Source organism: Dipodomys merriami, unplaced genomic scaffold (genome assembly GCF_024711535.1).
Source record: "Dipodomys merriami isolate MVZ:Mamm:240054 unplaced genomic scaffold, mDipMer1.0.p SCAF_56, whole genome shotgun sequence".
NCBI lineage: Eukaryota > Metazoa > Chordata > Mammalia > Rodentia > Heteromyidae > Dipodomys > Dipodomys merriami.
This window is the reverse complement of record NW_027206135.1, coordinates 7,080,964-7,093,257: the sequence shown is the minus strand read 5'-3', so window position 1 is coordinate 7,093,257 and position 12,294 is coordinate 7,080,964.

Below are 12,294 nucleotides of genomic sequence, written 5' to 3'. Positions count from 1 at the left end.
TACAGGATGATGTCATTTGACCATTTAATAGAAGAGAAACACTAGGTTCTGAAGGGTTATCTTGCCCCAGGGCACACAACTTTTAAGTGGCCCAGGTGTAACTTGAGTCCAGATTTCCTGTGCCTAAATCTTCCTACCCGCTACTGTTTCTCCTCCTAAGCCTCTCCACCCTGTAAACTTATTCACAAGATGCTTACTGATGAGGCAAGACCTTGTGCTAGGTACAGGTAAACAAAGCCAGCATGTTCTGCTTCCCTCAGGCTGTAGTCATTGTATTAAGGGAGACAGATGGTAACTAAGTAATTCCGTCCTCAATATGATCATTATGAGGGACCCTACCTTACTCTATGTCTCGTATTGAAAACAAGCAGATGGCAGATAGAGTTTGAGGACTAGGTTGGTGTCTCCAGAAGGGTTGAGATCGAAGAAAAATATAATTTCTTCAACAAGCCCCTCCCCAAACTGTGGATTCCCAAAATGGCCAGCAGAGGGCACTCAAAGTACAGAACTGACTCAGCTTATGTAATTAGGAAAATTGGGGGAGGAGGAATGAGGCTTGTCACACACAGACACATGTGCCCCGTGGAATGGAGAGAGGTGTCACAGAGAAAGACACCCTCACACCCAATCCTCACCCTCTTGCTACAGAGAAGGACTGTATCAATCATGAAGCCTGGAGGACATGCTAGTACACGCTTACCACACCCACAAGAAAATAGGCTCCTCTAGCACCGAGGCTGGTCCCTTGGGATGGAGCAAGCAGTGAACGGAGAAAGGGAGCCTGTCCGTGAGCCTCAAGGTCACCTTGGGATGTGGAGGGATTTGGAGGAGCTGTGGATACAGTAGTGCCCATCAGGACCCTGGCACCAAGCTGGACTGTCACCAGACCATCACTGGCTTCCCACACACCTTCTGTGTACTACCAGGTGTGGATCTACACCAGACGCCAGACTTGTTCCACATGCTTATTTAATTCATTTAGCCTCCAGATGACATACGTACAAGCACCTAGGTGGCCCTGAGGTGTTATGAGTATCATTAAAAATAATTAAGACCTATGTTCTGCCCTTAAGCAGTTTTTAATCTGGCTGTGCTGTGTTACACTTCAGTCCCAACCGAAGAGACACTGCTCTCAGCAAAGAATACAAAGGAGGACCATTTAACTATTCTGACCTGGATGCAGAATATGATCTTATTTTTCTTTTTTTTTTTAATTGTGAAAATACTGTACAGAGGGGTAACAATAATTACATGGGCAAGATAATGAGTACATTTCTTATCAAGCATTGTAGCCTCCTGCTTTGTTTCCCCTTCCCATCCTCTCCCCACCCCCCCTCAATCTTCCTCCCCGCCCCTCCCCACCAAAGTTGTAAAGTTTGTTTTCGATGTAATGATTTGTACATCTCATTGTTGCAATGGGTCCACCTGTATCCCTATTTAAATGATTTGTTTTTTCCCTTCCCCTCCACAAATTATACTGACATCAAATACAGTGAAAGCAGGGGTTATACCGTGGGGGAGAGACATACAAAGCAACAAAGACATAATCTTATAAATATGTTAGAAACAAACGCATGAAAGAAAAAACCATTTGAATACATATCTTAGGATTCATTTCCCTAACATCAACAGAATATGATCTTATTTATCTTCTGTATCCCTCTCAGAAAAGAGAGGCAGGGTTAATGGATTACTGTCCAGATTTGAATTTGAACCTAGGATTGTCTAACCCTTGTTCCTTTTGTTTTGTCTTTTGGTGTCCATGCTGGGGCTTGTACTCTTGCTTGGCTTTTTTGCTTAAGGCTAATGCTCTACCACTTGAGCCATACCTCTACCTCTGGATTTTTGGTGGTTAATTGGAGATAAGACTTCAGATTTCAGGTTTCAGATTTCAGCCTCCTGAGAAGCTAAGATGGTTTCTTAAAGGCAAAATATCCAGCCCAGAACACACAAACACACGTATAGACACAGATCTAACTACTGAGAGAAAGTGACAAACACCGCAGCCATTAAGATCCATGGAGACATGTAGGCACACTCTCCCAGAGCACGCCTGCTCAGAAGCATCCTTGTGTGGCATTCCAACAGTGGGTGGCAGTTGGCACCAATCTTGTGAGTACAGAAATGACAGGACCCCTCAATGGTCAGGGTCAGGTGGTACGAAGGGCCCAGTGGTACTGTGCTTCCTCTATTACTGAACAGCCATGCCACACCCTTAGCATAGGGCTAGAGACAGGGGCAGGAGTGTGGGCTCAGCCTGCATCAGTTCAGGAAACACTCATGCACACATGTGCACATGTGCACATGCATGGGCGCACGTGCGCGCGCGCGCACACACACACACACACACACACACACAGAGCCACCATGGGGATATGAACAAATGCCTGGCCCAGGGAAGGCGGGAGGGGGAGCAGGGGGTGTGGCTCGTGGAGGGCAGAGTGGGAAGATGGCTTTGTGGTTCTCTGAGTTGTCTGGATATTCCTGATGTCTGTGGTTTGTCTTCGCTCCTGTTTTAGTTTGGTATCTAGGTGAGGGAAGAGTTTTGCTATATCTCTGGCTCTCTGCTTGAAGTTTCTCAACAATTCAGCAGTGAGAACTTTTCCTTTTTGAAGGCTGTAGTGTGGGTCAGGGCTTTATAAATAAACACATATGATGCCAGAACATTCTTGTGTGAGAGTCTTAGCTCTCCAGGAAGCAGGGGTCTATACACATTGGCCTCCCTCCTCTGACAGGTCTGTTCCCTAGCCCTCATGGGGTGGCCTTGTGATTACCCTCCAACCCCCAGCCAGCTGAGAGGGTAGCAAAGGGCTGAGGTAACCCCGTTGGGTGGCATGTCTTCTCCCCCTCACCCCTGGAAGCCCTAAGGAGCAGGTGAGCAAGGGTGGGAGCGGGTAGCTGTTTGGGTAGAGAAGATCTGTGGGCTGAGTGTTGTAGTTGAGCCTCAGGGCATAAGAGATGGTTAGCATCAGGTGGCTGCTCTGAGTCAACAGGTTGAGCAAGAGGTGGATTTAGACAACAGGTCTTTCACAGGTTTGTGTGCCCCAGCTGTGAGGGAGGTAAGAAGTCTGCTTTGTGCTGAGAGCTGCACACATAGCACATTCATTCTACTTATCCTCTTCACCATCCCAGGAGCCAGAACCTGTGCTGATATCCAACAAAGATGGGGAAAAGAGGCACAGAGACATCATGTAAGTTACAAGGCCACAGAGCCAACGTAGTACCCAAACTTAAATCCTCTGAATAGTCTTCTTCCTTCCTTCTTCTTTCTCTAATCTCTACACATTTATTTATGTATATATACATGTGCTCTACGCACCCCCCCTCCTTCGGCTGTATATACAACCTTCTGAAATAGCTGTCTTTCCCCACTAATGTAGCTCTAGTTTCTACCATACAGTGAGTGTTCAAGAAATGCGTGTTAAAAGCCAAATGTGGTAACTCTCACCTGTAATCCTAGCTACTCTGGAACCTGAGATCTTAGGACTTTGGTTCAAAGCTAGATAGACAAATTCAAGAGACTCAGCTCCAATTAACCAGCAAAATGTCTGAAGTGGATGGAGCTATGACTGGCACAGTGCCAGTCATGAGTGGAAAAAGCCAAGCAAAAGCATGAAGCCCTGAGTTCAAGTTCCAGTAATGGCGCAATCAATCAGTCAATCAGTCGACCAATTAATCAGTCAAGTATGTAGAATGAATAAATGCAATGTATCAGAGGCCCGGGACAAGAGGAAATAATGAGTTGTGTGTGTGTGATGGTTTTGAAAAAGAGAGAGGGACCCTGGAGACTTGGGTACACACTCCTTTGTGACTCTGGAATCCCAGCCCCTCAAAGCTCTCTGGGTGAGAGAGAATAATGGTGCTCAGCTTCACATGATTCTCTGAGGTAGCAGGGGTTCTTGGCTCTCCCCTCCACTCAGAAAGGGCAGGGGGCATAAGGAGAGGGCTGGAAGGTGCCATCCCAACCTCCTCAGCCAAGCTCAGCTCTTCCTGTGTTTTCCCCCCTCCCTGCTCCTGGTCTCCCAGGCTCCTCCTTGGGCTCCCCTCTTGCCAGTCCCAGCCTCCTCCACTTGTCCACCTGGACACTGCAGGAAGCCAGCACCCCTTGGCTATTCCGGCTGAGGAGTGGATGTTTCTCTTTTTCTCTAATCCAACTGAAACAACCATGGAATTTTTCCAAAGACTCTCTATTAGGAAAGCAAAAGGGAAAACAAAGCCAGAAATAAAAACTGCAAAAACAAAGAAACAGATGGAACAGTGGAGGATGAATACACTGGCCATGGGAGTGAGTGTGAGAAAAGTCCGACGCTAACATTGCTCTCTCTCTCTCTCTCTCTCTCTCTCTCTCTCTCTCTCTCTCACACACACACACACACACACACACACACACACACGCACACACACACGCACACAAACATGCATGCATGCATGCACACAGCAGCCTGGCCTTGGCCCTTGGCTGGCATTTGTCACTCTAGTGTAATTACAGGGCTTGCTTCTGTCTGCCTCTCCATCTTGTCTGTGAGCTTCTCAAGGCCGCAGTCGGCTCTCTTCTGCTTTGCTTTGCTTTCTGCTTTGAACAGTTGCTTGGCAAGGACTAGAAGCTCAATAGACATCTGCAGAAAGGCGGAGTGAGCAAGGGGTGCGTGGGTGTCCTGAGAGGAGATCTCGTCCCTTCTCTCCTGTGGCCATATGATCTCTCCAGTGGCCACTGTTATTTCCAGAGTCCATCCACTGCCTACTCTCATCCATGGCTGAAAGTTTCTTCTGTTTCAGAATTCAAACCTTTCTACCCTTCAATAAACAACCTATGCTCCTTCCTGAGCAGTTTAGAAAGGATCCAGCTCTGTCCTCTGGGAAGGGAAGGTGCTGGAAATCAGATCCAGCTGAAAAAGAAATTGTAGTTCAAAGGCCAGGGAGATCGTGGGCAGAATATAATAGCTAGCATTCATTGAACGTTTTAATTCTCAACACAACTCTCTAAATTGGAGCTATTAAGAAAATTGAGGGCAGGTGCAGATGGCTCATACCTGAAATCCTAGCAACTCAGGAGGTTGAAATCTGAAGATCAAAGTTCAAAGTCAGCCCAGGCAGAAAAACCCGTGAAACTCTTATCTCCTATTAATCACCAAAAAGTCAGAGGCAAAATTTGTGGCTCATGGTAGAATGCTAGCCTTGAGGAAAGGAAAGGAAAGGAAAGGAAAGGAAAGGAAAGGAAAGGAAAGGAAAGGAAAGGAAAGGACAGAGAGAAAGAGAGAACGAAAGAGGGAAAAGGAAAAAGGAAGGAAAGGAGGGAGGGAGGGAGGGAAGGAGGGAGGGAGGGAGGGAAGGAGGGAGGGAGGGAAGAAGGAAGGAAGGAGAAGATAAGGAATAGCAGCCAGGTCCTGAGTACAAGCCCCACTACTGGCACAAAAACAAAACAACAAATCCAGGAAACTGAGGGTCAGAGAAGAAAAAAAAGTCCAATTCATGATCAATCTAAAATTTATTTCCCAAGCATTCTAACTCTGTTCTTAGCCAGACTGAAGATGAGCTGAATGTGTGTGGTTCACATTATCCTTTGGACAAGGAGCTGGTTCTGGGGATGGACAAGGATGCGCGGTCAGCTAGCTGCTGGCCAGGGGGTTGGGAAACCCCAGTGACAGGACTGGCACTGTGAGGTGGGTACTAAAACGCTAAGCATTGGCACAGGGTATTTGAGTCTCTGAATTAGATGTCCCTGGGGGAATGGGTGCAAATACAACAAAGTTAAAAACTAAAGGATGAGGCCCGTTAGTTACCTACAAGAAATAGAGTCTCTGTCCTAAACTAAATGGAAAAAACACTGTAGGGCAGGGCTAAACAGCAAAGTTTTGGACAGCTAGATTTACCATCTGTGTAGCCTGGATCCCATTTCTGACTTTTTCTAGCCTTCGTTTCACATGTCAAAATGAGAATTATTATAGCAATGATCTCATTGTTTTCTGAGAATTATTGTGAAGATTAATTATGATCAAATAAGAGGCATATGGACAGAGGAAGATACATAGCCAACTAAGGGAGAGATTTCTAAGAGGGTCGCACCCATTCCCTAGCTCTGTTACCCACTGCTCTTTTCTCTTTTCATCTTGGACTAGAGTTCCCTGCCTCCTCCACAGCCCCATCCACCCCAGCTCAGCTTCCTCACCACGCACTCCTCAGCTCTGCACGGGTTTATGTTCAAACCTGACCAGTGCTGGAAATGGATTTCTCAAAGCTCGCAGCAGTCATCTTTGACTGTTGCCACTTACTCTTGCCATGTAACATCTAAAACTGTCAGGTGAATTTGTTTTGTTTTGTCTTGTTTTCCCCTTAAATTTTTTCCTCTCTCAGTCTCCAGATCTCTTGGTTTTGTCTCCTTCTCCCATCTCTCTGGCTTTTCCGATTATGTCTTCTTAGAGTCTTCTTCTTTGCCCTATTGTCCATGGATCTACCTGGAGCCTTTGTCCTCCTTGGCAATCTCCTCTGGTTCAGGGGTCTCTGCTACCTGCAACTATGCGCTCTGTCATGCTCCAACGTCCAGCATACGTAGGGTTCCTTCACCTGCAGCCTTGCCAGTAACACCTGAATGTACCCCAAAGTAAAGCTGTGGCTTCTCTCCCAATCTCTTTCTTCCCTATCTTATTTTGGTTAGCTGTGCACCATCACGTCCATTCCTAAGTCCTTCCCCCTTACCCTAGTGTCTAACCATTTAACCAGGTCCTGGACTCTCTACCTCTCACAACCCCGTCTCCTCGCGATCATCGCCACGGCCCTGCTTCAGACCCTCCCCATGCACATCCCCTACCTGTCTCTTCCTTCCAGACCAGGACTCCCACCTGTGTGCACACACACCCTGCAATCAGATGAGCCTTGCAGGGCACAAATGGAATACAATTACTCCTCTGCTCAAAAACTCTCAACGGATCCATATTGTTGATAGCAATTTTTCTCCAACTTGCTTGATGGTAAAAATACAGACTCCCACTCCCCACCTCCACCCTCATGAATCAGAGTCTCTAAGAGACAGGCCTCCTGTTCTGTATTTTTAACGAGCATCCAGGTGACTTGTCATCAGAGCTTTTTAGGAAACACTGGCATTTGGAATGACACTGAGCCTGGCATTCAAGGCCCAACATCTACTTCTACTGTGCTCCCCATGTCTCCCCCTTTGTTCTCTGGGTGCTTAGCCCTCTGTGCCCACATTCAAACTGTCCCTGTCTCTGAGCTAGATCCCTTCTAGCTCTCAAGGCCCAACTGTAAGGCAACTTCTTCCATGAAGGTCTTCCAGATTCTTCTAGCTGAGAATCATTCTCCTTCTTGGTGTGTGACCAGCAGCTAGCAGTGCCTGGCTCACAAATGCTTGCTGTTAGCACTTTTCCTTTCTTCTTTATCTTCTGGCACACCCCTCCCGGTCTCCATTGTAGCCAGAGCTTCCTGCTCATCTGTTCCTGGAAGCAAGGACCCAAAGCAATCCTTCTTCATAGCCTGGAGGTTAACTGTGCAGCCTCTGGAACCAAACTGGGTGTGAAACCCAGCTCCCCTACTTAGCTTGGCTATGTAGGATCTGTGTGCCTCAGTTTCCCCATCTGTAAAATAAGAGCAAAATATGAGGACTAAATTAAGGAATGCATGTATACTCTCTTTGTTCATTCAAGAGGCTGGAAAATACAGTACCAAGGTGCCAGTGACCACCTCCTAGTTTGCACATGGTCATCTTCCTGCTGTGTCATCACATGACCAAGAGCAGAAGGGAAGCAACTCAAGTCTGTTCTTACAAGGACACTGATCTGCAAGGTGTGGTGGTGTACATCTATTATCTTAGCACTGGGGAGGCTGAGGCAGGGAGATTGGGTATTTGAGGCTAGATTTGGCTACATAGAAAGACTGTCTACACACACACACACCACTTTAATATAAGGGCACTAATCTTATCTTGTGGGCTCCGCCCTCATTACCTAATTACCATTTAAAGGCCCCACCTCCTAAAACTCTCACACTGGAGGCTCAAGTTTCAATATGTACCTAGCAAGAGATTTGGGAGGCACGATAGCTCAGTACTTCAACGCTGGCCTGTCCATTGGATTATCTGGGCAACCTTGAGAAATACTGAGGCTTAGACCATACCTCAAACTACTTAAAATATGATCATAGAAAAGGCCCATGCAGCTAAATAGAGAACTCAACACAGTCCAACCCCCTCACTTAATTGTTCAGAGGGAAAGGACTTACTCAGATGCACACAGCAAGTTAATGGTAAAACATGTCTTGTACTGAAAGCCTCTGTCTGTCTTCCAGTTCAGTCCTGGAGGACTTCCAGGATGCTGTGGCCCAGTCTTTGTCCTGCATTGCAGATGGGAGAATCATCTGAGTGGAAGTCAGACTCCAAGGCCACTCAGTCTCTTGGAGAAGAAATAGAGATGGGGGGGGGGGAAGCAGAGGAGGGGGCGGGAGTTGATGAATGGAGATGAAGAATCCCCAAGTGTAGAGATTTGGACTTTAAATGACACTGTGATCCTGAGCAAAAGGATCACGAGAATGGACTAGCACAGGATATAGTATACAGTAAGTACTCAATAAGTGCCAAATGTCTAAATGATGCAAAGGCAACAACAAAGTGTGCTGTTGATTAAGCCACACTCCTCATGGGTGGTGATGGCATCCATCAAGGGGCCTAAGTATGAAAAGATCCTGCGCTTGAAGAGAGGCGCAGAGGAGGCTGAGCTCCAGGGAGTTCCAAGGAAAATCCAGTGTGGGGGGAGAGGCTATGGTTCTGGGTACTAGATGTTTACAGGCATCCAGGACACCAAAGGGGTCAGGCAGACACATGGTACTGTATCCTGAGCCAAGAAGAAGGGGCCTGGTAAGGGAAGAAGGAGGTAGGAAAGAGGAGGCTTGAGGCCAAGCCAGGCTGCCTCTTGATAGGAAGAGCAGGGAGGTGGGGTGCTCTGGGCCAGTGGCTGGGTCAGATCTTTGGCCAAAGCAAACCTGCCTCAGGAGGGCTGGGGGCCATTCCCACTGCACAGATGGAATCAAAGGCAAACAGGAACCCAGCAGGGCCCAGCTGTGACCCTTGCCCCCAAACTCAGCAAGACCCATTAACCCTATCCTCCCCATTGCCCCGACATGCTTTTCCTGGTTCAAAGAAACTCTGGAAAATGTTCTACCTGGTATCAACTCACTGAATACCAGTCAAAAGATGTCAGTTTCCCCAGCCTTACCCTAGCCTGGCTCTTCTGCCTGATACGTACTAGGACCCTGTCCCACTTCTCACAGTGGCTGTAAGAATTCAAAGGTAGTCTATGCAAACCCTGGGCTCTTATTTAATGCCTACAGTTAAAGAGGCCAGGCTCATACTAAACAAAGTAGGAGCATCTGCATCCATGCTAGGAGACAGGACAAGAGCAACTGTCCTCATTTCCCTCTATACCCAGGTCGCCAGACAAAGGTCTTCATACGGATGAGACTGAAGGTAACTTCTGCTTCTCCCCTGAGCTGAGCCATGAGCTGAGAAGGAGGAAGCGCAGAATCCCGAGATAAGCCATGGCGAAAGGAGACCTCAGAGGTTTTCTTGGTCATGAGGACAACAAAGCCACCATAGAGCAACTTCTTGTTCAAGGTCACTTAGGTGACAACTTGGCTCCTCTTAGACTGACCTCAGCTGACCTGACTTACAAGCAAATGCCCCTTGCACCAGACACAATGGGAAAACTCAGAGATATGGGAAGTAGGCACAGAGCAGCCTCGGTGCTCCGGAGAAGGGCTAAGAGCTGAGTCCTTTCCTTTTGCTCTCTCACACCTCCACTTGGGTGTCTAGGTGAAGAACACAGCATGAAACTATCCAAAGCCAGAGAGAAGGAAGGAGAGGTGGGAAAGATGGGAACGCTGAGAGTGTGGCTCTGTGGTGGAGCCCTTTTCTAGCATTCATGAGGCCCAGAGTTCTTCCCCCAGCACTGCAGAAAAATAAAGGTGGGCATGCAGCAGGGAAAAGCACTTTTGAGTGTCCCCCTCACTGTTTTCCGAATTCTATATATATATTTTAAAATAAAGGTAAATAAAAACCAGGGAAGAGAGTAAAGATGACAGAATTAAGGAAAAATGAAGGGACAGAATTTTTTAATTCTTTTTTTTTTTTGGTTTTGTTTTGGTACTGGGACTTGAATTCAGGGCCTGAGTGCTGTCTCTTAGATTTTTTACTCAAGGGTGGTATTCTACCACTTGAGCTATACCTTCACTTTTACCTTTCTGATGGTTCATTGAAGGTAAGAGTTTCATAGACTTTTCAGCCTGAGCTGGTTTCAAATCTTGATCCTAAGATCTCAGTTCCTCAGATCTCAGATCTCCTGAGTCACTAAGATTAGAATCATGAAACACTGACACACACACACACACACACACACACACACACACGACTTTACTTCTGAGTAGACTGAGAAGACCAGGAAGAAAATGCAGGAGCAGATGTTAGGAAAGAGGTGGAAAGAAAATCGACTCCATCTTTATAATACAATGGGGAACTGAGGCAGCAACTGGCCTTGGACAGCTTACGTTTGGCTCTGAGCCCAACCTCCCCACCCCAAGGTCCCCACAGCCTAAGGGACTGGCAGGAGAGAGGGCTGGGGACAAAAGGAGAAGTGAGAAAGTACCTTTTCTGGCCACAAGAGTCTTTCCTGAACTCCCACCTAATCTATCACCCTAAGATAGCTCCCCTTTGGAAGTAAAAATTCTCCCTCCCCCCTAGAAAAGGCCCGAGAAGCCTGGCAGTAGTAACAAGATCACAGGCCCCAAAGAAGAAAGGGAATGGAAAAGGAGAGCGGCAGACATTGCCCAGAGGGCTGGCAGCGAGGAGAGGAGGATGAGCAAGCAGGGTTGGAGAACAGTTGGGACTGGGACAGAGAAGTGGGGTGAGGGGGCGGGAGGAGGGACTATGGGGGTGATCCAGTCTCCCAGTTGTTCCCTCTCTCTGTCCCTCCCACTCTCTCTTTCATGATCTTGAAACAACCTTCAAGTCTGGGCTGAAGGCCCCAGGAGGCCAGTCACTTAGGAAACAAAACAGTCTCCTGGAGACCTCCGGAGCCCATCTGCAGCTGAGCACACCCACCCGCCCCGTGCACACACTCATTCTCCCATGGACTCTCACGTACACCCACAGCCCCAGCACTGCCTTCCCTGTGGCCCACACACTGTGCACACGTGCACACGCACAGTGCGTGCCATGCAGACAAGCAATTCGCAACAGATTATCCACACATCCAAGTCAGTGCTTCTGAGCCGTCCACCAGACACATTCCCACGGTCTCATACCCATCCACAGGATCCCACACACTCATGACCCCTTCGGCCTTAACTAGCATATATGCACAGGCAAGTACACGGTCATCTGTCTCTGTTTCTATCTCTCCCTTACACACACACACACACACACACACACACTCATTCCCACTTCTTCCCAGGTCTTTCCATACCAACAATCAGTTGGCTCAGAACCTCTCCATCCTACCCCTGTGACTCCCTTTCTGATCTGTGACTTTGTCTCAAGCTCACTCGGGGTAGAGTCATCTTGGCCTTCCTACCTCCTGTTTGCAAGTCTTTGTTTTCTTGCTACAAGGCCAAATGGGCAGCATTGACCGGACTCACAGGAAGCCCAACCCAGTCACTCTAGATCAAAGGAGCAGGTATTACACCTCTTCTTTCTGAGGTTCACCGTGTACAAGGAAGTACCACTTACTGGCAGGATTAGTAAGGCATGGGTAAAAAGCAGGCCCTGATTGCCCTGTCCACCCATCACTTAGGGCCCCAAGCATGTGAGCAGAAGTGCCCTTGGACGGTGCAGGGCATGGCAAGGAGCCCCAGCAGGCTGTATGGGCAGAGAACGGGCACAATGCTTTCCAGTATTGAGCCTGGTGACAGGGACCAGAGCCAGAGTGTGGGAAGGACTGAGCAGTACTGGGAGGTGCCAGCAAAGATGGGGGTGGTGTGTAATGAAAAGGGTTCAAGCCCAGGGCCTGAAGTTTGTATACCTGCCAGTCTGGAGCCACCAAGTTTCTCTTTTGTGTACTTTGTATCCTGGAGAATGTTGTGCAGAAGACAACCCAGGGATAATTCTAAACTAGGAAGCTAGGGTACAGGTACCTTCTAAGCCCCGAGTTTTCATCTTGTTCACCCCTAGGCCTACAGCAAGTCTGCTCTGCCTACCAGTCTCTGGGCAATGCGCCTTCCTGTTACATCTTCCGCTACCCTCCTTTCTCTCGGTTCTACACATTCTGCTCTTTAAGGACTGCACAGAAACCCTCATTG